Consider the following 23,560-nt stretch of genomic DNA (forward strand, 5'->3'; position numbering starts at 1 on the left):
TTCATTATTGTTATTAGTTGGACTGAGACAATCAGGGTAGATAACTATGGACTGATTTTATGTCAAATTACCTCCCTTTATTTCAAATTAAACTGGGTATATCTCCATAACTAATGAAGATACTGATCTGAAATTTCATTTATGTCAACAGATTTATTTGGCAGATCCTTCTTTTGTTAACTTTCAATTTTTTTTTTTTAATTACTTCCCTTTTACGTTACTATAAATAGCTTATTTTTAGTAACTTTTTTATTATTGGCCATAGGGAAAAACCGAGACCAATTTTCTGTGGTACAACATGGATGGTACCTCCAATTTTTAGGTGTATTCTGACATATCTATACCTTGTAAGAATTTTTTCTTTCTTTTTGGTTAAATTTCTTCCCTTTGTTGTTACTGTCCTTTCGACTTAGATATTTTTTCGGAGGACCTTCTTGTCCTCAATTGCAATGATAACAGGTGAGCGATATAGGGCCATCATGGCCCTCTTGTTTGGCAGATCCTTCTTTTGTTCGCTTACAATATTTTTTTTATTACTTCCCTTTTATTTTACTATAAAGAGCTTATTTAGTAACTTTTTTATTATTGGCCGTAGGGAAAAACTGAGGCCACTTTTCTGTGGTACAACATGGATGGTACCTCCAATTTTTAGGTGTATTTTGACATATCTGTACCTTGTAAGATTTTTTTCTTTTTGTTTTTGGTTAAAGCAATGGTACTCAGGTGAGCGATATAGGGCCATCATGGCCCTCTTGTTTTTTGTTGTTTTTTAAGCTTTAGCAAAGAAATTTGTTCAAGCAAGCAATTAAACTCAGGTGAGCAATATAGGGTCATCATAGCCCTCTTGTGATATATATCAGAACTGTATATGACTATTTCATATATTAAAACAAAAATTCTGAATTTTACAGAAAGAAAGTATAGAAACAAGAAATATACTTAAGCAAATACCATACATGCCATATTTTCAGACGGTCAATAAGGGAGATTTGCCTCAACAGGGCTTTTTTTAAGGGAGATTTGGGTAAAAATAAGGGAGACTTTTATTCGCTCATTTTTTATGCGCTAAATAGCCGTTTTCATGAAAAAATCATTAAGTTTTCTATATTTAATTGATGAGTGGAGCCAACAGTTGTGTACAGAATGCATGATTATTACTTATAGCACTTTACTTATTCCAAGGAAATTCAGAATTCCATGAAAGATTGAACCAGGAACTTTCATTTTGCTTTATGTGTTGATGCTTCTGCATCTGGAGAGAGTGATCTTTTTGACATGTTTAAGCATACAAATCTCAAAAGATTGCAGAAATATCATGTCAAAACAGTCTTTCAAGGGCAGTCATTTCTTTTCAGATATGAAGTTGTTTAAAACAAAAAAGAAAGCCATTCTTTTTCTGGATTGTCCATATTTAGATTAAAACTACATGTATTTAAACTGGGAATTCTTCTCCCATTAATTATTGCAACATGACAATATCACAAAGGAATGGCAGTCAATTCTTCGGGCAGTATGAATTGCAATTCATTTCATAAAATTCACTTATCCGAATTCATGTTTGTCCGAAATTCTGTGTAGTCTGACATTTGCTCGCCAATTTTTGTTAAATCGTGGTTGATTTTTTGCATGTTTTGCAAGTACATGTATTTAAATTGAGAAGCATAAACTTGGTGTTAACACTAACCTGTCTCATCCTCTGATGGCTCGATAAATATTGAGGTCAGCAAAAACGAAAGTACACATTGGCAGGTGGCGGTAAAATGACGTAATTTTAAGACTGGTTTATATATTGTTTTGAAAACTACAGGTCAGTGACTTTGATGTTACTGAATCAGTCTAAAATCGGTTGTCAATAAAACCCGGCCCGGCCCGGCCCGGCCCGAACCACGGAAATAGCCGATTCCGATTGTACGGAAACCACCGGAAACTTACGGACGGAAGGCTAATATAATTACGAATGATATCGTGTCGATATCAACTTACATATTTTGAATTTAGTAAAAAAAGCACTGACATTTATGATGCCTGCGAGGAACTTCTTTGATGAATAGGTTAAGACTGCGTGTTCTTTCTGGTTGCAAAAACGTCTTAATATAATTTGTAAACTTGTACACAGGAAGTCGTTATACATAGCGTTGTTTTGACGAGGCTTCTAATTAGTTCCCGAAATTTTGTATCGTTACCATTATATACTATTTTATAATCACGTTGTGTCCAAAAAGTTGTTATAATTCCTCTCGGGCCTCAAAGAGTTTTTGTTTCACCTGTGCATTCCCAAAGCCTAAATATTTCTTTGTGTCCTAGTAAAGGCCATTTATGGCCGAAATGCCAAATAAAAGAAAAAACTCGCAAAGAATTGATTTTTTGTGTAAGTAATTTACAGGATGTATGTAACAACATACTAAAAGTATAGGAAAGTATCATGATGCAAAATGTCTATTTGGGGTAAAAATATTAAAAAATAAATGAAACTGTGGATTTCTGGAATCGCCCCATAGCAACAGAATTATGCATCTTAAGAGATCCAAATCTGCACAACATTAGATTACTGTGTTGTACAAAACGTAGATTAATTAGAAATTTTGAAAAAAAGCAAGATGGCGTCCTACATCCAATATGGCCGCCATAAAAAACGACATTTAAACCAAATTATCATTGATTTTATGTCAAATTGTCTCATATCATTGCTTTTACATACAATAAGTTGATTATTGTTATATGCAGCTTAAGATGGAAAAACATACTGCATAAGATTCAATACGGGGCAATAGTGAAGTATATAGCCAAAATTTTGAGTCATTCAACAGTAGAAATTGTCGTTAAGCAGCGATAACTTCCTTATTTATTAACAGAACATAATGAGTACAAGTATTTGTTTTCTTAGTAGGATCATTCCCATCTTTTCTTAGTAGGATCATTTCCTATCTGATAATCATGTTTTTGGGAAAAAATTACATTGAAATTGTTTACAGTTCTGTTTTCACTGTTTTCAATAGAAAAATGGCGCGAAACAGATGATAGTTGCATAATGGCGGATTCAAATAGTCCCCAGGTTTTGTTTCATTATTTTCTTTTCAATTCTTGCTGAAATCACATGACAGATCTATGCTTGATCTGTAGGTAGCCTTTTCATAATGAAATAATAACATTACAGAATTTGCCATGTATACTTAGATCATACACCACCTCTACCAATCTGGAGTCTCGATCATTGTTAGCTAATTTTGTAGTTTGAGTGTTTGACTGAAAATATTTCCCGCATCAAACATGACCCCGATTTTTTAAACATATCTTTATTCAGAACTGACAATATTCTTTAAGAAAATGTAAGTTACAGACATTTAACATTTTAAATTGGTCCTGATGTGTGCTGCGGCCATTGCAGATACGTGAATTTTACATAGAATAAAGAATAACAGCTATTTAGTGTGTTGTGTGTGGTTAATTACAGTGATAACTTGATTTCATCATCACACATGATGTTATATACAATAGTAAAAGGGAACCAACTATTTTTGATTAGAGCAAGTACTCTTGTTCTTGTTGTAAAATATGTTAGAATTTGGACCTATCAGAAACAAGTTATAGCTGCAATTAAAATACACCTCTGCTAGGTAAGTTGATAGACAGATTACAATGAAGTCATTGATGAAAACACATTGAGGATTCAACTTATAATTTATCCAAGTACCTTAAATGAGCTATTGCAGCTACACTGAAATGGCAGATAAATTACATAAAAGAAGATGCGAGACTAAAAAAAGTTGCAGTATTGTAAATAAGTTTCGATCTTAGGGTCAGCACTAGAAATTATACCTTTATGAGATAGACGATAGCAAATACAGGCTGAGCATTGGAAAGCTGAGACAGAGACGTTTGATTTGGTAATCTTCTGAGTCAGTAAGAGAGTTCCAGCTCACAGACGGAGTTCAACATTCATACCAATATGGTGGTTTAATGCTATATGTTATAGCATATAAACACTGAGCATCCAAGAGTCAGGGCAATCATACTGAGTTGAACTTCAAGTAAGAGAACAACGGCTGAACATCTATGTGAAAACACATCTGTGGATGTCTCTGAATTATTTTTTGTACTTTTAGCACGTGTATAGTTGAGTTCTGCTCAACCCGGGGCTATAGGGCGTGGACGGTAGCATGCATTCCACTACCGTCCATGAACAGCTCAATCAAACCGAGCCTGCAACATTTTCGTGTTTGTTGTGTTGAGCAACCTGTGGAGTTTCCATTTTTTTCTATTTTGTATGTTGTCCATTCAAAGACATTGTCTGACGGAACTTCAACACAAAGACCTGTCAAATATAGCATCCCCAGCATATAGAAGTTTGAGCTGATTATCATTAGTTAAAGGTTGTTAGTTTGAAACATTGAGTGATTTTTGCCTGATCCCTGAAATTATCTAGCTCATAACCAGGGATACAAATTAGCAGGGGCCCAGTAGCCCATGGCTATATAGATTTTAGGCTGGGCCCCTAAATTGTTTGAGAAAATGCCTATATACCTAATGTTAAATATTTATTTTTGACAGTTTGGGTCCCTAAATAAAAAATAGCTAGTTTATATCCCTGATAACTGCAATTATTTATGAAATATTGGAACACCAATCATTTAGGCGAGATAGTCAGAGAAAAAAAATATATATGAGGTATATGGTTTCACTAGCTCTACGTGTTTTAACAAAAGACATTCTACATAGTTGTCAGTTAGTCCGAGACATTGTCACCTTAGTGATTGGACCCATTACAATGTTTAAAATACTAAAGGCATAGGCACTCTCCTGGGTCATATAACTCTAATTGACATACATAATATTGATATATATATATATGCTACGTGGAAGTGTTGTTTGATATAGGTTTCTTTGCTTTTTCAAAGCATATTTTTGTAAAATGTTATCAATTTATGTCTTGGTAAAGGTTATAACACACTATAGCCGTTCTTCTTTATTCTTTACAAAATTCATATATTCCAATGACTGTAGCACACATCAGGACCTATCTTAAATTTTTATAACTCACATTGTTTTGCAGAATATTGTCAAATACTAAATAAAAGAAAAAGAAAAAAGCATGAGTCATGTTTGATGCAGAAAAAAATATTTTCAGTCAAACACACATTTTTAAAACTGCCAAATTTTAAATCAGCTGAAGAATGAGACCCTTAAATTGTAGAGGGTAGTGTATGGTCTAAGTATACATGACAAGTACTGTAGTGTTATCATTTCATTAAGAAAATGCTACCAACATGTCAAGCATAGATTTGTCATGTTAAGGAAAATAGTTCTACAGAGCAAAAAATAAAATCGAGGACTATATGAATCCGCTATTATGCGACTATCATTTTTCGCGCCATTTCCCTATTTAGTGTCTTTATGCCTATAAGATAAACTTGTTTCTCTAACATTGTGCAAGTTTCATTTGAAATGTACAAACAACACAGATGCATGTAAAAAACACAAGGTTATAGTCTGATACCAACAGGGTCTAAGGTTTTATGGTAATTTAAGTAACGTATGACAACTCGTCAAATTTTGGCAAAAATAGCTGTCACAACATAATTTTCAATCAGTTATCATAACTGTAGCCTACTTATGCCCTGTTTTGTAATTTTCTACTTGGATCTGTATACAAATTACACATTTAAGCAGTAACTGTTAAATATGTTGGTTGTACCTCTGACTACTAGAAATCAGTAATACTTAGGATACCAATGTGCAGTTTTTGAGAAACAATACTGTACAACCAAAACATTAAAAATGTGATATTTTTTGTGTTGTATCAATATTTAACGCAAAATTGCAATAATTTTGTCATTTTCTATCAATTGTAGTCAAAGAAAACCTTTCCCATGTGGCCAGATTCATTTTTTTACCAATATGCCCTTGTATGTTACAGCACACTAAATAGCTGTTCTTCATTATTCTAGATAAAGTTATCATATTTCCAATGGCTGCAGAACACATCTGGACCTACTTTAAGTGTCTGTAACTTACATTTTCTTGAAGATGTCCTAAGTCCTGAATAAAATTCAGATGAAAAGCGGGGGTCATGTTTGATGCAAGAAAAATATTTTCAGTCAAACCATTTTAGAGCCATTTTTCCTATTCAGTGTATGTATTCCTAAATGATCTTGTGGCGGCCATTTTGGAATCGGGAAGCCATCTTGAATTTGTTTAAGACTGAAGTTTGTGCGTTTTGAAATAAAATGTATGTATGTTCTATGATGCTGGTCATCTTTCGCACTATTTGAAGTTTTTGAAATACTTAAACGGTTTTCCTGTATAATGAAAATTTAATGCGGCCATCTTGGATTTTGGCGGCATCTTGTTTTTTTTTAAATAATCTTGAGCTTAAAGTTTTTTGTGTTATAATTCTCTACTAACATGCAAAATTTCGCTTTCTTAATTAAAACAATGAAATTATTTTGGGTCGATTCCAGAAATTCATAGTTTCAATTATATTTTTTAACATTTTACCCCAAAAAATGCATTTTGCACCAAGATACTTTTCTATACTTTTAGTATGTTGTTACATACGTCTTTTAAAATGCTTACACCAAAAATCAATTCTTTGCGAGTTTTTTCCCCTATTTTCATAAAAGGCCTTTACTATCCGGTAACATGCCTAAAAAACAGGTAGTAAATAGGCAGGGTTTTTGTTTTAATACTTTTTTGTTCAATGAGACTTTACGGAAATTATTTTTATGTAAAAAAAATGAATACGAATAATTTCTAATATCACTGAGAATTTTTAAAGAATAGAATGAGCAGTTTTTTAAAACTTTTTATTAAAACGTTTTTAAAAAATCTCAAAGACCATAAAACATTTAGGGTCATGTAAAACATTTAGGATAGGTCAGGATACCGATTACGCACGAAGAATGCAGCGTTGAATATTGAAAGGTTTTACACACGGTACCCCATATTTTTTAAATATTCCTGTATAAATATATAAAAAAAACAAATACTGAATTAGGTTTGTTCACGCAGTATTCTGAGTATCTCTTGAACTTAGTCGACTGAATTGACGTACGATGAAAGTCACACATTGAATATATTGTGGTACATTGCAGTTTGTGGCATAGTCTTTGCACTTTCGATAATCGATTTCATATTCGGCAGGTTGCTATGATGTTTTAACATCTTTTTGATTTATTTTTTTTTCCAAGTTTGCAAGTAATCTCTGAATAAACTGACTTACTTAAGTTATATTCAAATTAGTTAAAAACTATATAGAGTAGAATCGAGATACAAATTTTACCTTTTTTCATTTTTGTACAGATGTCTCGTAATCCGGAGGTCACGGGGTTGAATCCTGTCAGCGGATTTTGACAGTGACTCCAACAGTCTCTTCTTTCGGTGCGAGTACTGGTTAGTTTCCAGGAAGCAGCCATCGAGTGTATTTCACATTAGTTGGTGAACCAAAACTTGACGCGAAAAAGAAATCTTTTAAATGGGAACAAAATTACCATTTAAATGCACTCAATATATAGAACGATTCACACTGTTTCGTGAAAAAAAAAGACCAAGTAAAAACTTGTTAAGGTTCGTTTGGATATTTACCAATGCTCTACACTTTCAGAGTATGCATTTAGATACTTCAAGATTAAACTTCAATGGTTAGACATATCTTGCAAAACTGCAATTTATTTAGGTTGATTTGATATATTATTGTGTACAGAATGCCCTTTCAGTCAGTTTGCTAGTGCTCGGCATTTTTGATACATAACAACAGAAGAATCGTTTGAGCCCGCTAATCATAATTTACAAATAAGTCTGGAAAAAGCAAAATAAAACTTTGAATGGATGTTGTTTCTTCAAATCTCACAAATTTCTTCATTAAGATTTTTTTTTGTGTGTAAATTTATCAATATCACAGTGTAGTGCAGACGATTTACTCTAACATTGCTTACTTTACTATGGTCACGTGACCACACCGGAAGTGAACTGTACTTGGACTTTAATGCTGTCGCATTCTGAGACCCTACGTTTTGTGAGTTTTTCATTGGTAGAACCAAACCTATTGTAATTATGCAAATTAAACTGTTGCTCTTTTTTTTATATACAGAGTAATTGTACGATAGTTTGCAGTTTTTACGAAGGATCTGAGTGTAATTTTGGTTTGTTAAACTGCCCAAGTGTGGCCAAATCCATAAAGCATCTCAGAAAAGTTTTAACCTTACATATTTTTTCAACTTTACGATAAAGAAAGTGTAATGAGCGGGATTTTCCAAAAACAAGTTGCATCCTTCATAACTTGTTTAAATAATAGTAAAAGTTGATCTTCACCCGATATAACATTGTATTGAAAAGGTAAAATTCGTACTTCTTAACGCAAATCGTGTCGAGAAATCACATTTTAGCTCAACCTTAAATATAATTGTGACGTTTCTGTTTTTACGGAGATTAATTTATTTTTTGGTTGTCCATTATATCCAAGAAGTAATTATGTTTTATTTGGTATAACAGGCCCATTGAAATCTATAAGTTTTCAAATGGAATGGCTAAGTAGTGTGTTATTTTTTTTCACAAATACAATTATGATAAAAAAAATTGAATTGTAATATGAGCGAAAAATAAACAGGGGTCTCCTTCTTCGTTTTCGCGGTATTCTTAATTTTCTCCTACCCAATTTTCACGCGCAGCTATTGCACACTCAATTTTTACATACAAATGCTTGTATCTAAGGGAAAATTAATTTAATCACCAAAAAAAGTTTACAACACCATAAATTTCATTTTAATTATATTCTTATTTTGTTAGCCATTTTCGATTTCTTTCCGATCTTTATTGTTACGCGTGTATACCTGAATACATGTTACACACTAAAGCGGCGTAATGAAAAACATAATATAGTACTTCTTATTAAACATTTTACTGATCATTCGCCACTCAGTATGTATCTTTTATTTTCTGAAGGCTGTGACTAAATACAGAGTTGGTGCACCTATGATATATTACAGACTCCGGTATGTACCGGATTAACTAAATTTGAAAGAAAATATCTTAAATGTATATATTTTGTAACCATGGTGATACTAACCCTAACCTCTAGTCAGTTTATTATGCATTTTATACACTAAATGCGTGCGGACATGCAAAAAAATGAGTAATTTTGCCGTGCGCTCCAATGGTTAATAATTCCGCACATGCGCAGAACGGCTGCACCAACTCTGCAGTGAGAAACATTCTTTTCTGAAAACGTTCCTGAAATGTTTTTGAATGAAATAAAATTGTAAAATGACTACTAGGTTCATTTTCATACTGCGGGGCTAGGAAAATTTTGACTGTGCATATCAAAGTCCCGACCAACTTAAAAGTCAGAATTAGCCGGGAAGAATTATTTCCTGTTGTGGTCTTTTAGGATTTTAAGCCCATTTTCGTCAACATTTTATTATACATTTACATTTTAAATACTAAATTCTTTCTCTACAGTAACTTACAATTGTCGCACTGAAAAATATTAGTCACGGATAGAGTTATTTCGAGGGGTCACCCTCTCAGGAATACATTATTTATTTTATTATACCGAAAAATTAACATGAATGAAATGATTTATTTAACATTAAAAAAAGTTATTACTTGCCAAATAATGAAGACAGAATTAAGGAGGCTTTACTAGTAAGCACTTAGAAATTGTCGCGACTTTGCTGTATAAAAATACTTTTTGATAGGTATAGTCTTGAGGTTACATATCGCTGTATTTATGGGCATACTTTATCAAAATCAGCAGCAGTAACATTCGAAAAACGGCGATAACTACGGAACATATAATGAGAGCACCCATTTTCTTAGTAGTTAGTAGTTGGTTATTTTCCAATCTGATGGTGATAGTTTCAGTTTAATATTTGATGAAAAATTGTTTTCAAAATGTTGCATGTAGAACAAATCATTCAAAAACAAAAATAACGTGAGCAGTAAATTGTTAAAACACGAAAGTTCATTGCTATCACTCCCTCCCATTTATCCATATTAGATATTTACCGTTTTTTTTTTTTTGTTTTGTTTTAAACAGACTGAGCGGGCATGTTTCGGGGTGGGGTGGGGGTCCGGGTTCGAAACTTTGCGACCGATCTTTCATATTTTATACTCCAGTTCATTCATTTCTACAACTTACTGTAACTCCGGGTATCATCTCCATACATATCACCCGGTTTTGTTTAAAGCTAAATCATATGATTTATCATTTGAGCAACATTTTATGATATTTTTGTCAGTTTTCTTGTATTTAAGGAACAAAGACCTATTATTACATAGAGTTATACCTCTTCTGGAAATGTTTACTTTGATACTTTTTATGAAATTTTGTAATTGCCTCCCTTTAATATGAAAAAATGTAAAAAGTGGACTATTTTTTTAGCTTTTGATATAATTTATAGTTTTATATTCAAATTTGAATACTTCAACAACCTGAAACAAATGAAAGGTATGAAAACAGCGCATAGCTTCGAAGTTCGTCTATTTTCGTTCTATCTTGGTTGCGCAACCGAGATAGGCAAAAGGATAATAATAATTTCATAAACTTACATTTCTAGTTAATTTTCGCAAAATGTGTACTTATCAATGCAAATCTTTGACAACTTTAATATAAGAGTGTTTATATTCATATGTTCCCTAAGGCAAGATATTTTTTATTAAATTAATACTTAATATGCTAAAACGCTATCTTGGTCGGGCAACCAAATTTTATAAATACTTCCAGTGCACGGTATAGACCCCTTCGCCGTACTACACAACCTAGTGTCACATCGTTAGGTGTGAAATAACGACGTACCATTAACTAGCTTGACCAGTTCTGTTGAAACTATCCTGTAAACTGCTATCTCCTGTCTGTCCGGTACACAAAATGACAAATCGACTGCCGAACGTATTACTTCTTTGATTGAGTGTGATTCAAATATCTTGTTATTCTAATTAAAGTCTTTGCTTATGTCAAGTGCAGTACTTCATCAAACATACGTATCATCAATATTAAATACTTTGCTTCTACTTTTGTAATAATGAAATAAAATACACATAAATTTGCCTTGATTAAGATGACGGTATCACCATTCGTAATTATATTAGCCTTCCGTCCGTAAGTTTCCGGTGGTTTCCGTACAATCGGAATTGGCTATTTCCGTGGTTTAGGCCGGGCCGGGTTTTATTAATAACCTCTAAAATCTCCCCTAGGCACATGTTTACAATTGCCTACTGGTAAGATTAAATAGTTAATTGTTTGCAGGTGGTAAGATAATTAATGCCTCAGGCGTGTGTATCTCTCGGTAAACAAGCTAGGGATTATAGACAACTGTCAAAATTATGTTTGAAGAGTATTTCCGGGCTACTCGATATTGAATTTCAAGTATTTTCTAAAGGTGTACATTGGGTCCGAGATACGATTTTTCGACAGAGAACTTTTTTTCAGAATTTATTTTTTTACGGGAGGTTTGCATGTCCCGGCGGGAGACCGGGAGATATACTGAAAATACGGGAGAAAAAGTCTCCCGGCGGGAGATATGGCATGTATGCAAATACTGAAGTTCAAAATATCATATTTTCTTGACTGAAATAAGTATATTGCATACAAACACTACTAACCATAGTATAATTTAGCTAAAAATACATTGTTGTAGAAAAATCCAACATTAAATAACAATAACATCAGCAATAGCACAGTTTTAGAATAACAGACTTAACTAAGTAATTACTTAAGTTTTTGTGAAATTGGGGTCTGGTAATTACAATTTAATCCATAGCATTTATAAGTGTCTGATATTTTTCCAGAAATATGAAAAGTGTTATAATAGTTGTTGAACCAATATTTCATATCAAATTATGAACTGCCATAATTATAACTGCACAAAACAACACTGTTGTTTTAACATTTATAAACTTTGTTATCTTGAATAAATTATGATAACTATAACATTTTCATTGTCTTTGTATCCACATTTTTCTTTTAAAACCAGATTAAATTTTATGTTTGTATAATATGATTTCAGCCACCTAGCCCACCTTTTACTTTATTATGCAGTTACATCATGCTAATGACCAACTATCTAATGTCAATGTAAATTATAAAGTGATAAGTGTTAAAAGTTTGTTGCAAAACAGAATGAATGCATCCCTTAAATAGTCATTTGCCATTATTACACAACTTTGTCACCTTTTGATATACAAGAAGGAATAGTGTCATTCCCATATTCCCATGTTCACATGACTGATAGAACATGTTATTGCTGTTATTCAGACCAGCAGAACATTGTGTTTTCAAATAATTAAAAGTTACATTCATTAGCCAAAGTTAGGTTAAACAATGTTGGCATAAAGCTGGCCAAAAGATGCATAAGATAAATTCATAAGACAATTTATTATTTGACATTTAGCACTATTTAAACTATGGCATGTAACATTTTGCATTTAGAATTTTGCAATGAGTAATTGCCATTATGCATACTGATGCATAAGGCATTTGGCAATTAGCACTCAAGACATACCTTTCTTCCACACACTGGCCTTCCATACAATTCAGTGTTTTGTGAATATCAAGTTTTTGTGTCTGTGTTTGGGTGTACATGTTGTGTCTTTTTCGACAATTTCTCAGTCATATAAATGACAGTGTCTACTTGCAGCAGTGATGCAATGCTGAACTTTATAGTTCTGCCTCATTTGAATATCAAACCATAGACAGGTGACATGATACCCCAACCAATTACATTATTCTGACACCGGGCTAACCAGTCCTAGTACTATTTTTAATGCTGAGTGACAACCTAGGAAGCTACTAGTACAATTTTTCAGGTATTTGGTATAACATGGCCAGGGATCATACCCATAACCTTCCGCACTTGAAGCGGTTGAGGCAATATATTGTCAAGTACAGGACTTGATAACAATAGGGAGATTTTGTGTAGTTTACGGTTAGATCAGTCGGTAGAGTACTCGCCCTGTAAGTAATAGATCCCGGAGTTTGATCCCCAGACTAAATGCACATTTTACGCATAATGTGGGACCGTAACTTTATGTTGTCCTAGATCATAATTACCTTATCTGTCACATTAGAAATTCAAGGGCGAAATTTATATAGCGGGGAAGTGTATCATGGTATCAGACTTGCACTTTACTTGTATGCACTTTCATTTAATATTCTCCATTTATTCTTATATGGGGGCTACCACCCACCTTTTTTAAAATCCTAGCAGGAAGTGCATACCAGTAAAGTGCATTGTAGAAGAATTTGTGTAGGCAGTCATTTAGTGCAGTTGGTAGAGCTCTCACCCTGAAAGCAAGGATTCCAAGGTTTGAGACAGATATTGACTCTGCATTTTCTCACCCTGTTACAGTAAGTTGTGAAATAGAAAAATCATAATTTTGTTGCATAATAAATGGCATTTGCATAAGTGTAACTTGTGACATAATTACAAACAAGTCACAATACATCTTTTTTCTTAATTGTTTTTTTTTACTGACATTTCGGTACGAGTGTTTTTGGTACGAACCACAGGAATAGTAAAACGTCTACTGTAGTTGGTCAGTGTAATCTTCAAAGGTTTGTAGTATTCAGGGCAATAAAGAAACATCTTACAAACATTTAAAACGTTTGAAAATGTTGTTCTTTTGCAATTAAATTGCTGAATGTGTTTAAATATCGTAATTAATGTCCTTAGCAACAGTCGCCATTTTAGTTTTATTTGGATTACTGCCCTTGAAATTAAAACAACTACCGGCTCTGCCAAAACTTTGTCAACACCCATGTTTAATGGTTATACGGGCCGTGTTATACACAAAACTAGCACCGACTACGGCGGTGGCGTATTTTAGCATTGATAACGGCGGTGGCTTATTGTACTGTCGAACAATCGCGACTTTGCTTCTTTGAGAAATATTTCTAGACAGTCCAGCCATTGTCTCGAGAAACCCGAGAAAAATCGCAGGGCGCAAGTTTAGATTTTTAGAGAAAGACAATCAAGAATTTTTTTCTCAGACAAATACCATGAAGGCAGCCATCTTTGATTTCGGAGTGTTTTTGTCTTAAGACTATCCTAGGACTTTCCTAAGACTGCTCAATGGCAGTCCTAGACTTAGGATCGATTTTGGTCATAAACTTAGGACTAAAAATTTGGGACTGTTTTTATGACTTTCTTTGAAACGCAAAATTGTCACAGTTTTGGTCTTAAGACTGTTTTAAGACTTAGGACTCTCCATGAAACGCAGCCCTGGTTCCCTACTAATTTATAATTATTTCAGCGTAAGAATAACTGTGACAAGCATATTAAGCATAGGGAATGTTATATATGTATGAAAAAAACTCATTAGAAAGGCAACACCTAGATATTTGCGTAAATTAAATTATTTTTATAGCGCAAGAAATGGAGTCTTTCTTTATTCAAATGTATAAAAAGAACTATTTTAGTAAGTTAAGCAGTGTCATTGGTATATTACTTTTCAATATACTGTCTTTCTTATAAATATGGCCATATTCATCTTGAAAATTGTTAAACTGGTCAAAGGCATGATATATCTCGATTTGCCAAATAAAGACCGAAAACTGAACTGGAAAATGATCTATTTTTAGTATAGATAATGTCTTGTCTGTGCAATCACAATATATGAGCCGTACCATTAGAAAACCAAGATAGTGCGTTTGCAACCAGCATGGATCCAGACCAGCCTGCGCATCCGCGCCGTCTGGTCAGGATCCATGCTGTTCGCTAATGGTTTCTCTAATATCAATAGGCTTTGAAAGTGAATAACATGTATCCTGTCCAGACTGCGCGGATGCGCAGGCTGGTCTGGATCCATGCTGGTCGCAAATCCACTATGCTGGTTTTCTGTTTAGTGTTTTTTTCAGTCATGTTATATGATACGGTGATATACTGACATAATGCTACTACAGAACTTTGGTTAATTTCAGATGATCGTACTGGAGAAAACACTATTTGTTCTATATACAAATTCCAGAATGTTAAATTTCAGTACATTCTCCAAAGTGTTTACTGAGATACCAACTTACATATAAAAACTTGAGTAAATCGGGCGCGGACGCCCATGACGGACGCAGTCCAATAGTTCTGCCTATTCATCTTATAGACGAGCTAAACTAATAAATGCTCGACGAAAACTTGTATTCTGGTGACTCTGTGACCAAGTCCACAAAATGTGTTAGGAATCTAGGCGCAATATTTGACAACAGTATGGGATATGGAACTACAAGTCAACTCTATGTGCCGGGCTGGATATGCACAACTACGCAGAGTAGGTCACATCAGACGGTATCTTACCAGTGATGCCACAAAGACCCCTATCAACAGCCTGGTAACTTCACGGTTAGACTACTGTAATGCCTTGTTAAGTGGCATCCAAAACAGCATACTTAACAAGTTGCAACATGTCCAGAACACGGCAGCTCGCGTCATCACTAAGACGCCCCGTCGGAATCATATAACACCGGTTCTGAAGGAGCTCCATTGGTTGCCAGTGAAATACAGGGTGCAGTACAAAGTTATGACCCACACCTTTAAGGCTTTACACAAACAGTCCCCTGTCTATATTAGGGATATGACAGAAGTGTATAAACCGGTCAGAAACCTAAGATCACAAGACACGCTGTCACTGATTATGCCAAAAACTAAAACCATGATGTATGGCAATCGCAGCTTTTCGCACACTGCTCCAAAGCTTTGGAACTCCCTTCCCGTAAAGATCAGGGAAGCTGGCACACTAGCTGTTTTAAAAAGCCTGCTAAAACCCCACTTCATTGTACAATATTTTGTTAACTGACCGATACATTTATGGCTTTTTTTCTTCATCCTAAAGCAGCGTAAAACAGTGTTTTATCCTAGGGTCACTTAAATACTTTTAAATATGTATGTATGTTTATCTTGTTTAATCTATACGTTTTACATTCATGATTTTTGTTAATGTGGAATGCATTATTTTTTGTATGGGTATTTGTTTGTTTTTTTGCAATTTGTTCTGTAAAGCACTTTTGAACGTGTACATGTGCATGAAAAGAGTGCTATATAAATGTGGTATAATAAAAAATAATAATAATAATTTGAATATTTCATCGAACTCGTTTTCGAGATTTAATATGAAAAGACACTTATTTATTACGTTCATTATATTTATTGGGGTACTTTATAATGTATAAGTTACTTAAATAAGATTATAATTTATTCTCGATCGTTATGTTCTTATATAAACTTAATTTGCATTAAAAACACAAATTGCATTAATAATTTGTCCATTATTTTAACAATCTTTTGATGTTTGAAAATTATTATTACTTAAACCAGTCATTTTCATAAAATATCGTTCACATACCTTGAGCTTATCCAAATTATCCTGTGATAGTTTTGTATAAAATGTGCAATTCATGCTCTTATATAGCAGTTGATTACCTGTTATGCAACCTGCGAAGCCCTTGGTGGCAAAAAATCACGCGATTCATTTCAATAGTTAGGTGAATCATGAGCGTAGAGCGTGATATAGAGATCCCTCCTTACAGGGGTTCAAGGTTGTAGGACGAGTACAAAGCAACCTGAATAATTCATTAATGCAATTATTTCTTTTGCATTATAAGAAAGTAATAAGTCAACAACAAACAATGTTGATTTAAAAGTCATTTGTCGTGTTTATAGCCTTACATTTGTCTCCTAAAATTTCAAGATGGATAGTAAACAGTAAAATCGTATGTCAGATAGGTAGTAATTCGTGTCGGGGTGGTATTTATTTTTGTCCGCTTGAAGTATTTCCTGAACACTTAACACTATTTTAGCCATACAAAAACTTTCAGTCATATCGCTTCGTTGTCTAAGTATGACGGTGTAATCAAAGGTCAAATATGCAATATTTCAAATGAGACTCCTGTGAAAGATGCTTAAAGTGCTTGGTGACTTTGTCGTCCATTATAAGTCATCTTGCATGGCTCCATTGCGGAAACAGTACTGAGACCAGACTTTGCATAAGACTTCTTTTGCAAATCTAATTAATTAATCGATTTAAGGAAAACCCAAACCATGCAATATCAAACTATTTATTACATACTCGTTTCTATTCCCCGTTAACTTATACTGGTACCGGAAACGTCAATAGTTTTCCATACACTGACGCCTGAATTTCATATCGGGTGTGTGACGTAATTGAGTGTGTGTTGCTGCACTATTTTTTTTTGTTCAGTATTGTCAATCCTATTCAGGCTATTAAACAAATTTGTGATATTTACATTATATTTACACGTGTAGATGCGTATGTAATAAAAAGGTTATAATCTTTGCATCGGAAAATATGCACTCGTTTTTCACGCAGTATTTCCGCTGAAGGACTCGTGCATATTTCCCGATACAAAGCTAATAACCTATAATTATGTTACTATCTTGAAGACAAAGAAAAATATTTTTTCAATTTTTAGCCTTTGCTGATTTTCGATAAAAGATACAGAATGAAATGAAATATTACACAAGATATAATTAATGCGTTCATAATAAAGCACAAATCACAAACATAAACTGTTCAGTATAACCTAGTAAACTTGAAACCCATATGTAGAACAGTTTGGATCAGGAGACATATGTCTAAGGTTAAACAGAAATAGGACATATCCCACCAAAACAGCCAAAGCGTAACTGAATATATTTTATCTTTCTTTTGAGAGTAATTAGGTTTAAAGTGGTTTTTTGAATATAGATTTTAGACAAATATGGATCGTAAAAAATCATGAAGGATTACTTGGATGACTTTTCATATTTACGAAAATTACTCATCGGCGTTAGAAAATATATTAAAAATGAACTGCATGAAGAAATATTTAATGGCAGATCTGCCCATTTGGGTCAAACTAATAATTTTTTTACGATGTAGAATTTCATTAAACCTCTATCTTTTAAAACTTTAGAGTATACTTAGACAATTAGGCAAATAAAAAAGACTGATTTGACCACTTTGAACCTCAAACAAATTTTCATAAGGTGGTCTATAGGAAAATTTTGATAACACTTTTACAAAAATAATTTTTCATTCAATGTAGATTTGACGAATCTTCGCATAATCGTAAATACATATTCCCCATAACACGATAAAATAAAATGTATTGCTGCGTGTACTTGCTTTGGAGAAATTTGTCAATGATGAAAACACATTTTGAATCAAATATTAGGCATTAACAGTAACGATTTAACATGCCAAATTTCATATGTGACACAATTTATCTCTTATTTCTAAACATTACACATTCATTAAAACATATAAACACCACTCCCCTACTTCAATTGTTATCATATGACTGATTATGAGGCTTTTCAGTCAAGTTATAGATTACGTTCGGAACATTTTCAGCACTATTTTTATTCTAGGATATAAATATTAGACTGATATTTGAGAGAAGCTGTACGAGGACGTTTTACTGATCGAAGACCTTTTCAGCGGAGATATGACACATAATGTATGCTTGTTTTGAGCACTCTTTCTTACTATAAGATACTGAATACACGTGTTTCTTGACATTCTATTGAATATGACTAATTTTATTTCCACTGACTTATCAAGATGTGGTCATCTAAAGAATGCACCCATTTTCATCATGCAACTTTTTGTGTATTAGTGTCCTTTCATGTTACTATATGATTTTATTTGGTTTATGTCACGGCAGAATGCCCTCCCCCGCCCCTACACCCAACAAGCCATCGATCATGTCATATCTTTCGCCCTATGCCTACCCGTGAATTTGCCGCCTGTGAAATAAATGAGAAATTCTTCAAATAATATTGATTATTTTGAATTCTTGTTATCAGTTGGTTTAAAAGAATAGTAAATAAAAGGTTTGCCGTCATTCAGATGATGAAAATTTAGTGTGCTCCCTAGGAACTGAATCTACTCTGTATTGTGGTGATTGCACTTGAAGAATGAAGTAATGTTCAGTGTTCTTTCTTTCTATTCCAGTCACATAACGGTATTACAATTAAATGATTTTATGTTTGTTTGGGGTTTAACGCCGTTTTTCAACAGTACATGTATTTCAGTTGTGTAACAACGGGGTATAATTAAATGAATATACTGCGAGTCTACATTGCAACTGCTGCAGTTATACTAAATATACTAAATATACGCGCATGTAATACAGACAGCAGTTTGAAAAATGGAACTTTCGGTAGACTAAAAACATGTCAATTATTCGGTTTCTCGCTTAAAACTCTGCTGGCCGAAGAGACGATATTTGATATTGCTAAGGACCGTTCTGATGAAATGTAACATAATTGTTTTCATTGTGTATATAATATATACTATATAATTATAATATAATTTTGAATATTATATACACTTCTCAAATGCGCTCATTTGATTGGTCGAAATGAGTACACGCGCCGGTCCTCAAAAAGCGATATTGACCTGCAAAAGTGATTATGACTCTTTTGATATCACTTTTTCTCATGAAATATGGACCAGTTAAATGAATATATTCGGGTAGGGCATATAATATAACAATTATAGACTTATGTTTCGGTCAATATGTGTTTTACGGACCTGTAAAATATGATATTAACGTCGGACTGCGTCCTCGGTCAATACCATTTTTACAGGCCCGTAAAAACACATATTGACCGAAACATAAGTCAATAACTGTATAATATTGTATTGTTATTCTATACTGTGTGAGTGCCTTCATCAGCGAAAGAACAAGTAACGATTGAGGTGTCAGATATTAATACATTTATATCACAAACGAAGCAGGACCTAGCAATGAGCCTGAAGGAACATTAACATATATTGTTTTAAATGAAGAAAAGGATCCTCGAATAACTTATGTTCTAATCTGATTTATCAGAAACATTAATCTTAAATCATTTCTGCTGTGATAAAGTATGCATGTTTTTGACAACTTCTTTTGCATTGACAATAGTTCTTTCTGTAATAATCCAGCTAATTTTGTAAGACTAAATATATTTTTTGTTTGCAAGTTAAACATGCGTTTCAATATTCGTGTATTTATAAGGATTTATCATTTAATTATTGCAATGAATTGATGACATCCGTATCACGTAAGCCAGTAGACTGCGCGTGCCCATGACGTGGCACACAAATCGCCCGACTTGGCCTTCATATATTTTTGGCAGATTGGACACATCTCTCATGGGTATATTATTCGATCGAAAAGTATTATATACACCAATCGGAGTAATAATAATAATCATGAGAACAATAGTAAGTTACAAATGTTAGAAATTTTGTTTTCCCGTTGTCCTCGTATTACCCCGATTGTGGTAGAATAATCCGATTGAGGTAACATAACCCGATCGGAAGATATGCCCAGCCTGTTAACCTGTGTTTAAGTAGTTATATCAGACTAATATTATTCTGTGTATCAGTTTAATTCAGGTCGCAGTAATTTAAGTTGAACAGGATACAGTTGTAACATTAGAAAAGAACAATACTTGTTTTTGAACAACCATGGTTCGTATCCTCAAGGTCATTATGACGGCACGTTTTTGAAAATGTGAATTGATGAGCCCTTACCACATGTCAAAGTGTCAAATTTGGCCCAAATGCTACATTATAGTATTGTGTTACAGTCAACTTCAAAATATATCCTTATTATTAAAAACGTCACTGAAAACAGTTTTTCATAAAAAAAACGGTAATTGAAAAGCTGGACACATCTCCCTATCTGAATTAATAAACCAGATCAGGGTAAAAGTCTGCAAGTTGCATGACACTGGTTCGAAACCCAAAAATCAACAGAGCATTATGTATCGATAATTATATAGAGTTTCATATTTACCATGGTCGTAGTTTATAGTTTTAAAGGGGCATGTCTTAAAGAGATTGTACATAAAAAACCGACAACAGAGAATAAGACAGAAAGTGCGACAATACATACATGAATATGCTAAATAATATCAAAGTATTTACTTCAAACTTTAACGTCACATGTAACGCTTTTAACAGTTTCTATGTTTTAGAAAAGTTTAACAAGGAATGTACTTTGTCAGTTTTCCTTCCCATCTCCACTAATTAAAAACTTACTGTCTTTAAAACATGTTCTTCTTCAGAGCAACCGTGAAGCGTATGGAATTATACTGAATGCAAGACTCTTAAAATACAACTTTGACATTTATGTTCCATGAAGAATGTACGAAATATCATTTGATGAACTTCGATGAAATCTATTGTGTTGATACATTGTGTGATTTTATTATTTGGTCTTAATTATTCTCTTAAATGGCACTGTTCACGAACTACAAATATAAATATCTCACAAAAATCATAAATGAGAATGCGTGTTTATACATTGAGGTAAATCCAAGGGCCTGCGTTTATACATTGAGGTAAATCCAAGGGCGTGCGTTTATACATTGAGGTAAATCCAAGGGTCTGCGTTTATACATTGAGGTAAATCCAAGGGTCTGCGTTTATACATTGAGGTAAATCCAAGGGTCTGCGTTTATACATTGAGGTAAATCCAAGGGTCTGCGTTTATACATTGAGGTAAATCCAAGGGCCTGTTTATACATTGAGGTAAATCCAAGGGCCTGTTTATACATTGAGGTAAATCCAAGGGCCTGTTTATACATTGAGGTAAATCCAAGGGTCTGCGTTTATACATTGAGGTAAATCCAAGGGTCTGCGTTTATACATTGAGGTAAATCCAAGGGTCTGCGTTTATACATTGAGGTAAATCCAAGGGCCTGTTTATACATTGAGGTAAATCCAAGGGCCTGTTTATACATTGAGGTAAATCCAAGGGTCTGCGTTTATACATTGAGGTAAATCCAAGGGCCTGCGTTTATACATGAGGTAATCCAAGGGTCTGCGTTTATACATTGAGGTAAATCCAAGGGCCTGTTTATACATTGAGGTAAATCCAAGGGTCTGCGTTTATACATTGAGGTAAATCCAAGGGTCTGCGTTTATACATTGAGGTAAATCCAAGGGCCTGTTTATACATTGAGGTAAATCCAAGGGCCTGCGTTTATACATTGAGGTAAATCCAAGGGTCTGCGTTTATACATTGAGGTAAATCCAAGGGTCTGCGTTTATACATTGAGGTAAATCCAAGGGTCTGCGTTTATACATTGAGGTAAATCCAAGGGCCTGTTTATACATTGAGGTAAATCCAAGGGTCTGCGTTTTACATTGAGGTAAATCCAAGGGTCTGCGTTTATACATTGAGGTAAATCCAAGGGTCTGCGTTTATACATTGAGGTAAATCCAAGGGTCTGCGTTTATACATTGAGGTAAATCCAAGGGCCTGTTTATACATTGAGGTAAATCCAAGGGCCTGTTTATACATTGAGGTAAATCCAAGGGTCTGCGTTTATACATTGAGGTAAATCCAAGGGCCTGTTTATACATTGAGGTAAATCCAAGGGCCTGTTTATACATTGAGGTAAATCCAAGGGTCTGCGTTTATACATTGAGGTAAATCCAAGGGCCTGCGTTTATACATTGAGGTAAATCCAAGGGCCTGCGTTTATACATTGAGGTAAATCCAAGGGCGTGCGTTTATACATTGAGGTAAATCCAAGGGTCTGCGTTTATACATTGAGGTAAATCCAAGGGTCTGCGTTTATACATTGAGGTAAATCCAAGGGCCTGCGTTTATACATTGAGGTAAATCCAAGGGCCTGTTTATACATTGAGGTAAATCCAAGGGCCTGTTTATACATTGAGGTAAATCCAAGGGCCTGTTTATACATTGAGGTAAATCCAAGGGTCTGCGTTTATACATTGAGGTAAATCCAAGGGTCTGCGTTTATACATTGAGGTAAATCTAAGGGCCTGTTTAGCATTTATGTGAAAATTATATCTGAAAGGCGGTTTTAGAACAAATTTCAAGATATATAAACTGATCATAGATTTAACAAATATAATAGACTATTTTGAAGCAGACGCGATAGTCTTAATTACCTAGTCATTTGTACGAACATCTTATGCTTCTGTTGTATTTTTAACAGAAAAGTAGGTCAGGGGCCGTATTCATAAAGCATCTTAAGTATAAGTTTTGACTTTAGTTGAAGATTTTACTTAAGTTTGTGGTGATTTCAGCTTAAGTCTAAGTAAAAAAAACTTAAGTCCTATTCATAAAACAGCTTAAACTTAAGATACGTAAGAAAATACTTAAGTCAGAAAACAAAATGGCATCGTGAGTACGGCTAAAGTGTTGTTTTTCAGATAAAAGCACTTTAAACATAATTGTGCATGTTGTATCTGTCTGAAATTAATGTTGTCTTTTTTTAATGTTTTCGTCCACAATAAAAGCCAAGAATTACTTATTAAGTTGTTTTATGAATAACAAATATACTTAAGTATAATACATTTCTTACCTAAGTAATACTTATACTTAAGATGCTTTATGAATACGGCCCCAGGTCTGATAATTATATGAGCCTCGCCATGAGATAAGCAACATAGTGCGTTTGCGACCAGCATGGATCCAGACCAGCCTGCGCATCCGCGCAGTCTGGCCATGATCTATACTGTTCGCTAACAGTTTTTCTTCTTCCAATAGGCTTTGAAATCGAACAGCATGGATCCTGACCAGACTGCGCGGATGCGCATCTGG

General features: G+C 33.9%; 1 protein-coding gene across 1 annotated transcript in view; it reads right to left on the minus strand.

The window, feature by feature from the left end:
- LOC123527729 (uncharacterized) overlaps window positions 1-16,441 on the minus strand; it is a 43,272-nt gene extending 26,831 nt beyond the window's left edge. The window contains exon 1 of the mRNA XM_045307366.2: window positions 16,327-16,441. The gene's annotated coding sequence lies outside the window, so the exon portion shown is untranslated. The remainder of the gene's footprint in view (window positions 1-16,326) is intronic.
- Between the last annotated feature and the right edge of the window lie 7,119 nt (window positions 16,442-23,560).

Source organism: Mercenaria mercenaria, chromosome 14, assembly GCF_021730395.1.
Source record: "Mercenaria mercenaria strain notata chromosome 14, MADL_Memer_1, whole genome shotgun sequence".
NCBI classification, from domain to species: domain Eukaryota; kingdom Metazoa; phylum Mollusca; class Bivalvia; order Venerida; family Veneridae; genus Mercenaria; species Mercenaria mercenaria.